The sequence below is a fragment of the Cupressus sempervirens genome, chromosome 10 (assembly GCF_028749045.1).
Source record: "Cupressus sempervirens isolate cs-2001-9-10 chromosome 10, ASM2874904v1, whole genome shotgun sequence".
Classification (NCBI taxonomy): Eukaryota; Viridiplantae; Streptophyta; class Pinopsida; order Cupressales; family Cupressaceae; genus Cupressus; species Cupressus sempervirens.
This window is the reverse complement of record NC_143127.1, coordinates 957,603,868-957,620,756: the sequence shown is the minus strand read 5'-3', so window position 1 is coordinate 957,620,756 and position 16,889 is coordinate 957,603,868. Positions and strand designations below refer to the sequence as shown.

Genomic DNA, 16,889 nt, shown 5'->3' with positions numbered 1-16,889 from the left:
CTCTAAAAATCTTGCATATCAAAGAAACATAATGAAGTATCAAAGATACTCTACCATGTTGACTTGATTCCACCCAACCCATCAAAACCAAAGAATCTTGATGCCATCTTGCCTGATATAGAATGATAGAAATTCAACAATTGTGATAATGTAAAGAAATGAACACTAAACTTTGAATTTTTTTGGAAGCACTATTCAATATAACAATATAACAGTAAAGCAATGATTTGAATTTCTGTTAGATTCTTCTTTATATGAAAACCATTAATCTGCCCGTTAAATTCTACAATCCATGTCACACAAGTGAATTTAAGGACAAATCCATTGGACTAGTAAATGTAAGGGTTCTAATAGATTTCTCCTTGTCATTTCATAGTTTTTGTTGGCCCAACAGTAACTCTCCTTTATTACTGACTTACCTTTCCATTTTCACCCAATTTCAGAAAAACAAGAAATGAGTACTCCCTGGGGAAAAATTTGCTTGGCTAGATTCCATTCAAAATATCCTTACAAATTTATCTAATTTACTTCCATTTTTGTCCCAACACATCTTGTGATCAATTCAAACACTTACCATGCTTGTAGTAGCAATTTTTTATTAGATGCAAAAAATTGCCCTCGAGGGTAGAAAACCCGCAATGGAGAAGGCGATTTCCATTTTTTTGCTTATGCTTTTGCTTTACCTTTTCTGCCTTAAGCACTTTACTATAAGACTTCAGAAAACATAAAAAGGCTTCGCAAGAAAAAAATGTGGCCCACTAGTAACTTTACCCTTCTATTTAGGCCTTTTCAAAAAACTTACTTCTTGTTTCGAAACCTGCCAAAGGAGAAGCTAGTTCTGAGTTTTCCGTCGATGCTTATTCTGATCATCCTGGTGAGTTCTGAGTGATTCCCACTATGAAAACATGATAATACTTGAATGATCCATCCATATTATGACTCACCTTTCCTTTTTTTATCCTAAAAATAGCATTTATAGATCTTTGCAGAGTTTCACCTTCGGGGTGCGAAAACCTGCTAAGGAGAAGAAGACACTTGATTTTTTGCCAATTCAACTCTCTTTATACTCAGATCAAATGAGTTGCAAGTAAATTCATCTGAGGTAGCATTATTCAAGAATCTCCATCAAGTAAGGATCTAGACTACCCACATGACTCATGACAAAAAGGAACACCCACCCGACTATATAATGCGAGAAAAGAAAAAGATGGAAACCTGATGGAGAAACTTAACACTTGAGGAACAAAGGACCAACTGACTTGACTAGACTAATCACAATATGAGTTAAATCCTCCACTTTGCAAAATTGGAATATGGTTAAAAAGTGGGGCAACAAAAATCAATCTCATTAAATCATACCTAATTCATCATTAAAATTATAATGTTGAAACCTAAAATAGGTTCATCACATCCACAATAGTTTAGACATAACACAATGATTTGGTTACCTAGAAATACTTCAAGTTGCAAGTAATATTAGGGTGGGGATGAAACCCACAAATCTTCACTATTGTAACAATAAAGTTAACCTGTTAAAGTTACAATGTTTGATCATAAGATATGATCTACCCAGTGAGGGGTATGACCTGTTAAAGACTAAAAGACTCTTAGGTCTTGCCTTGTTAGAGGGCTTGACACTTACAATAAAGTAAAGAATCTATTAGGAAATTTACATAGGCCTATTAGGACCACTTTGTTAAGAGATTTTCCCTATGTAAATTACAAAATAATTTATTCAGTACCTGACCCTAGATGTGCTCTTCAAGTTGATCTTGGGTCTCCTCTTTCCTTTGCCTCTAATCTGATTCTCCTAATTTGATAAATATGTTCAATCCTTCTCTTCTCTAATTTCTCTCTCTGTTGAAACTGATTCTTTAACTCCTTCACATGTGTGTATTCTTTTGCATTTCATCCCACTTATGATTCTAGGGTTACAATACTCCTTAAATAGAATTCATGTGAAGCTTCCAAATCTTGATCAACAGTTTAAACTTAATCATCTTTTTTCATTTATGTCCCTTTTTATGATTGGTTGAATTGTTTTCCTAGGGATCATCACCTTCTACTAATGAAGTGTAAATAGAATTTGATTTCTCTCTATAGGTACTAAATCTTATAGAAATGTTGGACAGAATGATTCACATATGATTTTGTGCCATTACAAAATCACATAACAAAACTGTATTGCTTGACACTTGAGTGCTTCTGACACTCAGTCATGTATGTTGTTGCTCAACTTCTATAAGTTTGTGTGCTCAACACTTGATAAATTCTCAATATTCTTGGTCATCATTAAATTACTCATCTCATACTATATTCCTCAGCTCATATATCTGCTTGGTCTCTATAGAATCCTCAACAACCATTGTTCTACTTGGTCTAAGTGTAACTTGCTCGACCTTTACTAGATAACTCAGTCACAATGATGACCTTGTAATCTTGCCTAGCAAATGATTTACAAATGACTAAGTGTTTGGTCACTAATAGGCAACATAGGCTTAGAGATCAACAATCTCCCCCTTTGACATTAGTGGCAAAAAAATTATAATGAAATCATTCCTTACAAAAATAAATTCTCCTTTAAGACCAAATTTTTTTATTTTTATGATTGATATCTTCTTCTTTATAACTCTCTGACTATGACTCCCCCTTAAGTTTTACTTCTCCATTCTTACCACTATAACATCCCCCTTATTTTTGTCATTGATGGTAGGTAGGGAAGTTGGGGTGAGTTGGAACTTCTCAAAAAAAAAATGATGACTTGCTACAATATTAGCATAGCTTTGGTTCCATATGTCTTGTACCTTGTTCAAAATTTGAAACTGAATCTCTAGCTCAGTAGCTCGATCAATAAATCCTACAATGTGTGCAAAATTTGTGTCTTTCTGCAAAATGTCCTTGGAAACAAAAATAACCTTATGAATTATCTCTATGTATGGCAATATCTAAAGTTAAACTAATGCCAACTTGGTCCATATTTTTGTATCTTTAGCTATAAGTTCAGCTAATCTTGTTTGATTAAATATAAGCTCACCAAATGAAGATGGACTTGAACATGTATTCTTGCTCAATGAGTGAACATTAGTCTTCCTACTTGAATGTAATAACTGTAATGATCATTGAGTATCTATTGTAAAGAAATCTACAACACACCATCTCAAATATAAAGAGTTTATTGTCTTCAAAATTGTTTCCAATTCTGTAATAGCTATAGAAAGCTTGACTTGTCATTGTACAATTTCATGCAAGACTTTCTACAAAAATTTATGCTTCATTCCCCTATTAGACCATTGTAACAATTTCTCATTTAGTTTCTATGTCCCCTATCTAAACTTTATCAACAACATATACTAGTTGATCCAAAATTGTATGTTGATGATTGCCATCTGTAATGCCAAAATCATCTGTAAAATATCTCTAATAGTATGAAATACTTGTCTTCTCTTATGTTCTCTCTTCAAATGTTCTTGTTTGGCCTTTCAACTTAACAAGATTTGTAGTTCATGAATTTTTTCTAAGGTAAGATTATTCAAATCATATGTAGGTAAAGTAATTACCTCATTAAGGTCTATGGATTCATTAATAGCCTCTTCTACATGAGTCATAGCCTAAGATCTTGAGGGTGTATCACTCAAGAGTGATAGTTGTAATTGCTTCCCTTTCTCACTTGATATCTCCTTTGGTTTTTGCATTGGTGTAGATATCTCCTATTGTATAGGTGTCACTAGTGTAGGTTCTAAAACCTTTGCACTTAAAATTTGAATGAGAGCTTGAGTAGCCTCTTTCTCTTTCTATGTAATTCCTTCATCTACCGTCAATGTGCTTGAAACTTTCTTAGAATTCTCTTCTTTCTTCAAAATTTGTTTACAAGTCATTGGTGGTGAATCTACAATCAATGCCTTACCAAGTTTCCCAACACTTGTAGCCCCTATAACTGGCATGACTAACCCATCATCAGTCTTCTTGACTTCAAGCTTTGGATATTAAATTTCCTGTAGCACAATTAGATTTGTACATACTTTTCTTGATTCCTTCATCAATCCTTGAATTTCTTCTTCAGTGAGTATATTTGGATTAGGTGGAGAGATGTTAGTATCATCTTCAACTGTGACAGTATCCTTAAATTTAATTCCTCTGATAAGTTCTTCCATTTTTGCAGTTAGCTGAGCTACTTCTTTCTTTTATTCTTTAGTAAGTTCTGTATCATCTTGACCTTCTCTCACCTCTACAGTTGGAGTTTGTACTCCAAGCACTTCTTTCCAAAATTCAATACTCACTTCCTCAACTTTAGGAACTTTATATGCCCTATTCCTTGGCATAAGCTTCTTAAAAAAATCTTTAAGGGCTATAGACATATGTGTCTTTCCCAAATCTGGCATGATATGTGCTAATTTTTTTTCTCTTATTTGCTTCTATGTGGTCAATGCCCATTTCCATTTGGCATCCATTCTATTATACAATCCCACAAGAATTCCAATTTCCACTTACATAGGTGTATGTGTAAACTTGATCAACATATTAATTAAAGCTTCTTCAATTTTATCATTATCTTCATTGCTCAAAGAATTGTATGGTAAATATTTAAGAGCCAAAATATTTTTTGATTCTATCAATTTTTCACATACCTGATCTATAGTCATTGGAGGGAGTACCTTTACAATTTTAAGCTTTCTAGTATCATCAGACTCTGCCCTTTGTTCATCTTCTTCCCCCTCTTGTGCAATTATCAATTTCTTTGGCTTCACTTGCACATTTTCTTGCTTTCTATTCTTTGATGGGCTCCCTGGTAGTACTTTGGTAGTAGGTTGTGTTGACTTCCTTCTTGTGATGAACACCTTTCCCTTTGTCCTGGATGGTGTTACCATTTTTTGCATGTTCTTCTAGAGGTCTTCCTTTACCTTAGGTGCAATAATTACAACCTTTCTTTTTTTTGGCGCCTTTTGTTTCTCAACTACAAGTTCTTTACCTTTTCCTTCCTTGGCTTTTAAAGGTTGTCCTGATCCTTCTCCTTGTTCAAATTGACTAGCCTTGGAAACTTTTCCTTTTCCTTTACTTACTTTCCTTAGGTGTTCTAGCTTCAACAGTCATCTCGGCAATAGATGTTTCATATGTACCAACCTACTTAGCACTAACATCTATGTCTTCTACCTATAGTATAGTGACTACTACTGATATGTCATCAACATTTACCTCATAGGGCATAGGTCTCAACCATGCTACCCTAGGTATTACGGCTTGTACATAAACAAAATTTGTGTTCATAATGAAACAAATTTCATCATAATATGTATCCATGATTGATTTTGGAATCCTCGTCGCCTTCTTCATTTTAGTTTTGAATTCATCAAATAGGTATCAATGATTTCTTCAAAACTATCTCCTAATCTTTGTATTAGTTCATTCAGCTGATCTACAATAGTTCTATTTCTATCCCATGTAATCCTTCTAAAATTAGGGGAATAGTTATGTACAAAGAAAAATATACAAACTAATAGAGATCCAAACTTATAAGATGTGTTCTTAGTTTTTCTTACTTCTTCTGGGCTCTCTTTAAGTCGTAACTGTAGCTTGGCAAGATCATATTCATGATATTTCTTTACAATTTTATATCCCAAATCAACTGCAATGCACAACACCCTATTCAATCTTCTAGATTGTTAAAACTTGTGTGCAATCACATGAACAATGAATTCAATTAGTGGATCCTCAATATAGTCTATTAACATTCCATGTCCATTCTATTTTTCCTTAGTTAGGTTTTCAATTTCTTTCTGTGTGCCACTCCTTATGCTCTTAGGTTGATCCAATGTAAGATACCTAGTTACTCTTTGAATAATTTCTCTATTGATCTTGATTGGTCCACCTTCCAACCATACTTTCATGTCTTGAACTCAGCTTAGAATAATTTTTATCCATTCGTTCTTGAAAACTTTGGGAAAATCTAGGGCATGAGTCAACCTTTTGTCTGCAATGATTTTGAATTCATTTTTCAGAATTCCATCTACACATAACTTGACATAAGTTGTTTTGATCTCAAAATCTCCAATTTATTTGATTTTATATTGATAACATGATCTAATGTCTTGCACAATCAAGACTCTAGGTGGAATAGATGGCAACACTCCAACATTATCAACAGGGGTTTCAATATCAACTATGTTTCTAAAGTTTGGTGAAGGCTTGTGATCATTCCTTATAATTTGTGCATTTTTATCCTTTTTCATTTCACTTCCAAACACCATTGTGAACTAGGGTTTTCAATAAAATATTTTCACAAAATACCTTACTCAACAATAATAGTAATACTTACTTCTTTTCACAAATTTAATAACTCCTTGTTTTGATTCCTTGCTCTGGTTATTGAGATCACCTTTAGTCTTCTCTTGAATTCTTTGATCACTAAGTAAGAAATATAATCATTCAGATTTGATATATACCTTCAATCTTTCAATTTAGGTCTACAATAAATGTCCTTATACTCAAATAGTGTATGAAATCTGTGCTTGGCCTTAACTTTAGTTTGATTAACATTATGCACTTAACCAATTCACTTTGCTAGTATGTGATCCTTCCTAATCACTCAACCTCTACCGCAAGACTTGGTCAATATAGATTGTACCACTGATGCTTGATACTTGCTGAATTTACCTTTTTAAAAAGATATTTTCATACATCTATAATTATGAAAATATATTTTTTCAACACTTTAATGCTAGGAAATGATGTAAAATATAGCTTTCAAGTATACAGTTCCTACATACCTCTTTTCTTTTAGTGAGATGTGGTGTGATCACCATATCTATTAGATTGGGTGATCATAATGGCTTCTACTCTTCTACTTCTAGCTCTTACAATCTCTATCCACATCTTCTTCTTTTCTAGTTTGTCATTTTCATTTCTTGATGCTGGTGCAGGTGTCTTGGTTTTGCAATTCTTACTGATGTGTCCCACTCTAAGAAAAATGAAACATACTATCACACCATTTAGCCATTTCTTGCAGTTTCCTCTGAAATGTTTCCTAAAGAAATTCTTTGGGATGTGTCCATATTATGTCCATACTTTTTACAATTATAGTGGTGAACTTGGAATCTAGATACCTTTCTAGTTGAATCAGTGTTCTTTGTTTTGCATTCATGAACTTGATGTTCTACTTCCCTGAATTTAGTACAATTACCACTTGGCCTAGGTTTAGGAGTTTCCTTACCACTTTTTCTTTTGAAAATGTTAGCTTTATGTCCAACCTTTCCATAGAAATGGCATGTAGGTTTTCCTTTATTGTTCCTTTTTTCTCCGCTTTTGGATGAGTTTCCTTCTTCAGTAGTTGAAAATTGCTTGTATCCAAGTCGTGATGTTTCTTTTTCTCTTGGTGACTTCATCATGTCTTAAAAATGTTTGATTACTTCATTTGGTTTTTTCATCCTTTCCATGTGTTTCTTTTCATGCCTTAACTCATTATTCAATTTCTCATTTTTTAGGTTTCGATTTGTGCTCTCCAAATCTTTTTTGTTTACTTCCTGATTTTCAATTACTAATTGATTTATCATATCAAGCTGAGTGTTTGTAAGCTTCTAAACTTCAAATGATGTTTCTTCAAGTCTATTAGCTATTTTCCTTTTTTCTTCTTTAGCCATGAGCTTATCTTCTATTGCTTTCTTCTTTTGTTCAATAGCTTCGTGCAGTGTGATGGATTGGATTTCTTGTTTTATCTTTAGATCTTTTGCTTCATTCACTAGGGCATTGTTCTTCTATAGTAATTATGTCATTGCTTCATGTTTTTAACTAGTCTTTTAATTATTCAAAAAAAAATTTGTGTCAATTTCTTTGTATTGAGTGACATTAAGCTATGTAGCCATTGCTCTTCTCCTTTTGAGGGATTTTCTCAATTCTTCTCTTGTTGTCTCTAATTGTTGCAACCCGATCTATAATTCAATTATTTGATTTCCAATGATCTTTACCATCTCGTATACTTGCATCTCCATGATCTCAAACTCTCAAATTGTTAAGCTTCCTTACAAGAGAACTGAGCTCTGATACCAATTTTTGGAATGTATTTGGGAAACAAGATATTGAGAGGGGTGGGGGGGTGGGTTGAATTAGGATCTTTAACTTTTGACTTTAAAATCAATCTCATTAAATCAATACCTAACTCATCATTAAAACTATAATGTTGAAACATAAAATAAGTTCATCACATCCATAATAGTTCAACACATAACACAATGTTTTGGTTGCCTAGGAACACTTCAAGATGAAGGTGAAACTGGGATTGGATGAAACCCAAAAATTTTCACTATTGCAACAATAAAGTTAACCTATTAAGGTTATACTATTTGATCATAAGATATGATCTACCTGGTGAGAGGTTTGTCCTGTTAAAAACTAAAAGACTATTAGGTATTTCCTTGTTAGAGGGCTTGAAACTTATAATAAAGTAAGGACTCTATGAGGATATTTACATAGGTTTGTTAGGACCACTCTATTAGGATATTTTCCCCATCTCAATTACAAAATAATTGATTTAGTACCTAATCCTCAATGTGCTCTGTAAGCTGATCTTGGGTCTCCTCTTTCCTCTATCTCTGATCTAATTCTCCTAATCTGATAAATCTATTCAATCCTTCATTGCTTTGATTTCTCTCTCTGGTGGAATTGACTCTTCAAATCCTTCACATGCATGTTTCATTTTACATTTGATCCCACTTATGATTCTAGGGTTAGGATCCTCCTTAAATAGACTTCATGTGAAGCTTCCAGATCTTGATCAATGGTTTAAACTTCATCATCTTTTTTTGTTTATGTCCCTTTTTCTAATTGGTTGAATTTTTTGCCTAGGGATCATCACCTTCTACTAATGACACATAATAGAATCTAATCTACCTCTATAGATATTAAATCTTATAGAAATTTTGGCCAAAATGATTCACATATGAGTTTGTGCCATTACAAATTCACATAACAAAATTTTATTGCTTGACACTTGAGTGCTTCTGACACTCAGTCATGTATGTTGTTGCCCAACTTGTATAAGTATATGTGCTCAAAATTTGATAACTTCTCAATATGCTCAGTCATCATTAAATTACTTAGATCATTCTATATTCCTCAGCTTGTATATCTGCTTGATCTCTACTAAATGCTCGACAATCATTGTTCTACTTAGTCTACGAGTAACTTGCTCAACTTTTACTAGACAAGTCAAATGCAGTGATCACCTTATAATATTGCCTAGTAAATGACTTGCAAATGAGTAAGTGTTTGGTCACTAATCAGAAACATAGGCTTAGAGATCAACACTATCTTCTATTGGAAGAAAAGTAGAAGACCAAGAACTATCCATAATAGCACTTAGAGGATTACCTATATCTTGGAAAGCATTCATCTAGGTTGTCAGAAAACCATTAATACCATATTTTGATCAACTAAAAAATGATTGCACATTAGAAGAATCAAGACTAATTTCTAGAGGGATCATTTCAAAATAAGAGGGGGAAAATCAAGCTCTTTACTCATTATCTAACAACAAAGGGAAGAAGAGGATATTAAATGGAAAGAAATAATGATTAAAGGAAAGGAAATAATAATTACAAAAGAAATGACTTCTCCAAAGTTCAATGTTATGAGTGTGAGAAATTTGGACATATCTTCAAAAAAAGTGTCTAGAAAGAGTAAAAATCCTAGCTTCCTTAGCTGTAACAAAAAAGGATGAGAATTTGTTGTTCTATTCTGCCCTATCAAGTGAGATGAAATCCAATGAAAATGTGTGGATATTGGATAGTGGTGCTTCCCGACATATAACAAGATTTAGAGATAAGTTTGAAACTTTTGAAAATTATCTCATTGAAGGAGTCACCATTGGAGACAACTCCACCTATCCATTAAAAGGAATTGAGACCTTTTCTATACAACTAAGAATTGGGGTTACACTAAAATTGAAAGATGTCCTTTTTGTACTGGGCATAAAAAGAATCGATCTCTAGACTTGTTGATGAAGGGTTTCAAGTCACCTTCAATGAAGATAAAATATTGTATTGGGCTAAAAATACTAATCTCAAGAATGTTATAACTATAGGGACTAGAGATGGGACCCTACGTAAACTATGCAACATTCAAAAGAAAGCCCTAATCCATCAAGTAACAAATTATAATGAAGTATGGCATAGAAGACTCGAACAAATTAGATTCAGTTCACTTCCAAATGTAGAAAAACTCACCACTAGAACACCTAGCTTAAATTCAAAACATGTAGGCACTTGTAAAGGATGTGCTCTAGGAAAGAATATAAAAATACCTTTTCCTCCTAGTAAACACAAGTCTAAATCAGTTCTGGAACTAGTTTACTCTGACTTATGTGGACCTAAATCAGTAAAGGAAAATGATTGAAGAAAATAATGTTGAGCTAAATGAAATTTCCAGCAAAAGCAAGAAAACCATAAACAAATCTTGTTACATTTCTCTAGTACCATCAACTGTTGAAGAAGCACTAACTTTTCAAGCTTGGAAAGATGCTATGGTTGAAGAACATCAATCCATATTACAAAATGATGTTTTGGATATTGTACCTAGACCAAAAGAAAAATTATTTGTTTCATCAAAGTGGTTATACAAAATTCAATATGCTTCAGATGGCAATATTAAAAAAAAATAAAGCAAGGTTTGTTGCTCAAGTTTTTTCTTAGAATGTAGGTATTGACTATGAGGAAACCTTTGCTCCAGTTGCTTGATACACTTGAGTAAGAATAATTATTTTAATTGTAGCATCCAAAGGATTGAAGATACATCAAATGGATTTCAAGACTGCATTCTTGAATAGTATCATTAATAAAGAAGTATATATTGAACAACCTAAAGGTTTTCTTGTAAAATATAAGAATCTATATGTATGTAAACTCAAGAAATCTCTTTATGGCCTTAAAAAATTACCTTGAAATTGGTATGAAATGATAGACAACTACCTTACCAAACTAGGATACTCAAAGAATGAAGTTGATCCTAACATCTACTTCAAAATTTCTAATGATGGCATGCTAATACTTGTTTTATATGTTGATGATCTATTGATAACATGTGTGATCACTTGATTGAAAGATGCAAACAAGATCTTGTTGTTGAATTTGAAATGAAGGATCTAGGCCTACTACACTATTTTTTGGGCCTAGAGGTATGTCAAAAGAAAGATTATATTTTTCTAAATCAAGGGAAGTACACTTAGGAAATCTTGACTAGATTTGGAATGATGGGAAACAAACCTCTAGCAACTTTGATGGAAAATAATCTACACAAACTAAAATAAGAAGTTGTGAATTTAGAGGCTATTGATCCCACTCTTTATAGATAGATCATTGGATAACTTATGTATTTAGTAAATACTAGACCTGATATTTTCTATGCCACAAATGTTTTAAGTCATTTTATGTGTGAACCAAAAAATATTTATTCGATGGCTGCTAAGCATATCTTGAGATATATACGTAGCATTATTGGTCTTGGTTTGAAGTACAAGAATGTTGATATTAAACTTGAAGGATATTCTAATTCTAACTGGGCTAGATGTTCCATAAACCATAAGAGTATTGCAAGATATTGCTTTAGTCTTGGGTCAGCAATGATATCATGGTTCAGTAGAAAATAACCTATAGTTGCCTTGAGTTCCACTGAAGCCAAATATATGGCAGCTTCTGTGGGAGCCCGCAAAGTAGTATGGCTAAGAAAGCTATTAGTTGGGATTTTTTGGAAAACAAATAGATCCCACAATGATTCATTGTGATAACTAGAGCTACATCAAACTTTTTGCTAATCCTATTTTCACAATTGATAAAAGCACATTGAGACGCTTTATCACTACATTCAAGACATGGTCAACAAAAATGTTATTAAGCTGATTTACATCACCACCAATGAGAAAAATGTTGAAATTTTTACTAAGCCTCTTGCAAGGTTGAAAATAGAGTACTTTAGAGATAAATTTGGTATGAAAAAATTGTAAACACATTGTTACATATATATTCATGAATAAAATTAGATGTTTGAAAACTTGTGTTATGAAAGGTGACGACCTTTCTTACATGTAAGATCACTATTGTAAGGTGATAACCTTATTTATAGTTGATCTATCTTCTAACACAAAAATTGTTGAAGTATGTGTTATCATTATTCTTCAGGCTGAATTTTTCTAGACACATTGATAACCACCATGGTTCTTCGGGTCAGATTTTTTTAGACACCATGAAAATCTATTGCTATGGTTCTTTGGGCCAGATATTTCTACACATTGTAATTTGGTTAAACCACATTTTAAGTGGTGCATAACCTTGTATTATATTTCCTTTAATTCCGTCCTTGCTAAAGAGGGAGTGTTAAGAATATTAGCTTCATGGAAATTTAAGCAAATAATATATATGTTTTATATATTTGATGATAAATTAGTCTATTAAAATCTGATTATACATGTATATACATACACACACCCACACACATATATATACAAATTTATATTATTAATACTTATGCATTCACACACACACACACACACACACACACACACACACACACACACACACACACACACACACACACACACACACACACACACAAACACACATTGTTGAAAACAGATTGATACAAATATGATAAATGTTTTTTAATCATTATTTTATCATTGATGTCAAACCTGCTAGTTGCTGGTAAGACAACTGCTTATATGATTTAAGTACTATCACTTATTTCATTGATGAAGAGGATTTGATCAAAATATGTAAAAATAACACCTAGAGGAAATGTTGAGTTATAATATGAAAAGGAGTACAAGAATCATGTAGGTGTTGAGAAAAGTTAGTGCAAGCTGAGTAGAAAATTAGTTGGAGCCGAGTAAAATTCTATTTTAGTGTATGTTGAGTAAAAAATTTGATGCAAAGTAAATTTTAGTTGATGTCGAGCACCGGTAAACTTTAGTTTGTGCTCAGTGATTTTACAGAGGATACCAAGAAATGTAATATGTGTCGGGCATTACAAGTAAGTTAATACTGAGTGTCAACATTATTTGAAATATCATGAATTCAATAGATTTGAGCCAACAAGTTTTTTTTCTTAGATTGTGTGAACCATGTGAAAGATAAGGTTGATGAACTGGTGGCACAAAATCCATGGCAAACAGTTTTGAGGCAAATTCAAAGAGGATTGAAGGAGAAATTTCTAGAAAGAGATGAAATGAAATAAGAGGTAGATTCATTAAATCCTAACTAATCTAACCTAACCCTAAATTGGATGATAGATAATAAATGAAAAAATATCTCAATTCTCTATTTATAGGGATGGTTGGTCAGAAGCAAAGGTTGTCATGTGCAAGAACCTAAGGAAGACAATGAGTATAGGGTATTGCTTCATTCAGTGATCTAAGTGAAGAGTTTTCATTGGAATGATGATCAAGAAGGCTTAAGGATATGGATACTTGAAGGGTTGACAAGCTATCAGAGCTGAAGTGTGTGAAAGCCAAGCAGAATGGAGGACTAAAACAGAGATCTGTAATCTACAAATAGAGTTGTAAGTTTTTATCAAATCAAGCCTTACTATTACTCTCTAATAATTGTAATTAGTCTAGGGTAAATCCTTTGGATTAAGGTTGACCTAATAGTCATTTGTAAATATTTTAATAAAGTGGCATTCCAAGTGAATGGTCTAAAGTCCTCTAACAAGGCTCACTCCTAACAAGGTGATTGGAATCCTTTATCTGGGTCACATTTAACAATGTGCATTGTAACCTTTGACAGGGTTGGCCTTTCACAAGACATCAGTTTAGGAGAGTGAGAAAGAGTAGCATGTTACTGGTGGTTTTTTCCAAATTGGGTTTTTAGGTAAATCATTGTGTCAAGTGTGTTATTGAATCTATTGTGTTTCATGTTTACATTTCTACAAATTGATTTGATGGTAACCTACAAGTTTTAAGTGATTGCATAATCTTATGGATATAGCCATGATGATAAATTTTTTATGGGTTTACTAAGTCGTGAAAAGTTTTAATTGTACATGTGGACCTTGGGTAACTGATTCACCCCCCTCTCAATTATTCTAAAGAATTCCAATAATTGGTATTAGAGTCATCTGCTTAAGAGGACTAGTTTGAAGGTACTAGAAGCACAAAGGTCAAGATGTCAAAAAGAGAAGTACCCAAGCTTAATAAAGATAACTTTCCTACATGGAAAAGTCTAATGAAGCTACAACTTGGAGGACTTGGAGATCATGTACAATCTACCATTACTATTGAGCATGTTGATCCTACTAGAGCCCTAACTGTTGAGGATCTAAAAAAGAAGAAAGAACACAACCAAGAAATGTTGGAGATTGCCTTTTCCATAAGCTATGTTGAGTTTGATGATATCAAAAGTCTTGGTAGTGCAAAGAAAATGTGGGATGCTCTAAACCATCTATGGAGGAGACAAGAATGTTCTAAGAGATAAAGCTGAAAATCTTAGAGGTAAGTTTGATGATATGAGAATGCAAGAAGGTGAGAATATTGCTCAATATTGCTCTAGGATAAAAGATGTTGTTAATGAAATAAGAGGAACTAATAGTAAAATAGATGATGATACTGTACTAAGAAAAGTTTTGAGAACACTTCTACTCATCTATGCTATTAGATTTTCTACAATACAAGAACTAAGATGTGTACCAAGGAATGATCTAACTCTTGAAGGTCTAGTAGGTAGGCTCACCACTTTTGAGCTATCTAATTTTGATAATTACAAACCTAAAAATATTGAATCTACTTTTAAAGATAAGTTTTCATTAAAGGAACTTGAGAAGAAGAAGAAGAAGAAGAAGAAGAAGAAGACAAAATATGTGTCCAGTGACAGTGATATAGATGAGGAGGATGTAGATCAACTTGAAGTACTACTGGAAAAAATATTTCATAGAGGTAAAGGCAAGTTTAATGGTAAATTACCTATCATTTGTTTCAATTGTAATGAGGTCAGTCATATTGTTGCTAGATGTCCAGAGAAGAAGAACTATAGAGGTGGTGACAAGTACAAAAGTAGAAGAGATGAAACAACAAAGATTACAAAGACAAAGGCAAGAAGTCTTGCTACATTTCTTAAGAGGAAACAAGAGATGAATCTAATGAGCATGATGATAAAGTGGTGTATGTTGCAATGAAGGATAAATTTGATGAAGATGAGGCAACTGCACTTGTTTCTTGTGTGAAGAAGAATGATAGATGGATCATTGCCATTGGTGTCCACATGGCATGACTAGAGATAAAAGTAAGTTCATTACCTTTAATTGTTATGATGGAAATAGTGTAATATTTGGTAATAATGCACCATGTTTGATAAAAGGAAAAGGTTTTATCAAACTCATAGAAAAGATTTTGTGTGACAATGCTTACAATGTTGAAGGACTTAACTATAATCTATTGAGTATGTCACAACTAAATAATTCAAGATGTAAGGTTTTGTTTGAAAACAAGATTGCTAAGATATATGATACTGATGGAAAATTGATTGGAAAGGGTGATCAAACTAGGAGTAATCTATTATACCTTGATATAGAGGATGCTACTTGTTTAGTTGTAGAATTTGATGATGTGTGGCTATGGCACAAGAGGTTATGTCATGTTAATTTTGATAACTTGGTTAGTATTAATAACATGAGAAGAGTTAGAGGTTTGCCTAAGTTGAAGAAGCTTGACAATATAATGTGCAAGTACTATCAGTTAGGCAAGATGACAAAGTCAAGTTTTAAGAGTAAAACTCATACCTCTAAAGGAATACTAGAGATTGTTCATATTGACTTGTGTGGACCAATTGAAGTGCAAAGCTACAAAGGAGATAAGTACATTATGTTTCTTGTTGATGATTATTCTAGATGATGATAATTATGTTTTTGAAACAAAAATACGATGCTTTCCAAATGTTTAAGTGGTACTTAGCAAGAGTTGAAAAAGAAATAGGTAAAATTCTAAAATGTTTGAGATTTGACAAAGGAGGAAAATTTACATCAAATGAGTTTGAGATGTTCTATAATGATAGAGGAATCAAAAGATTAATATTTTCTCCTAGAACCCCTCCACAAAATGGAATTGTTGAAAGGAGGAATAGGTCTATAATGGAATGTGCTAGGACACTTATGATTGAGAAAAATATTTCTTTGAAATACTAGAGAGAAGTTGTAAGTACAATTTTCTATACCTTGAACCATGTACAAGTCAAGAAAGGTACTCATTCAACACCTTTGAACTATGGTATGGATACTCACCAAATGCAAAATATTTTAAGGTATTTGGAAGAAAATTCTATATTCTCAAAGATTTTAGGAATGGTAAACTAGATACAAAAAGTGAAGAAGGTATATTCCTAGGTTATTCCACAAGAAGAAAAGCTCATAAGTGTTTAAATACTAACACTAAAAAAGTTATGGAAAGTGCAAATGTGAAATTTGATGAGTGTATAGAAGTATATGAGGCTGAACCTATGAAGGAACCAGAAGAATACAAATCATTTGTATACTTTTATGAAGATATGCCTGCTAAAGAATATGTTGCAAATCAAACTACAAACTAACAACAAGTTTCAGTGACTATTGAGTCACATACTATGAATGTCAAGTTGCATTAAGGAACTGAGCTACATTCAAGTTGAGTTACAAAATGAAGTTGAGGCACATTTTGATTCTAAGATTAGTGTACATGAAAGAAATGTTGAAATACTTGATAGAGATGTACATAGTGATTTATAAGTTGAAAGACCGAATGAAGAATCTAGAGCCGAACCAAGATTGTCTAAATATGTCAAGAGACATCATCCTACTGCACAAATCATTAGAGATAAAGATGCTAGACCAATGACAAGGAAAAAATTGAGAAGTGATAAATGTTTGTTGAGCATGAAGGAACCCAA

The 16,889-nt window shown here is 32.8% G+C and overlaps 1 pseudogene; it reads right to left on the bottom strand.

Annotated features, from left to right (window-relative positions):
- LOC149537156 (methylesterase 17-like) overlaps nt 1–4,865 on the bottom strand; it is a 63,055-nt pseudogene extending 58,190 nt beyond the window's left edge.
- Between the last annotated feature and the right edge of the window lie 12,024 nt (nt 4,866–16,889).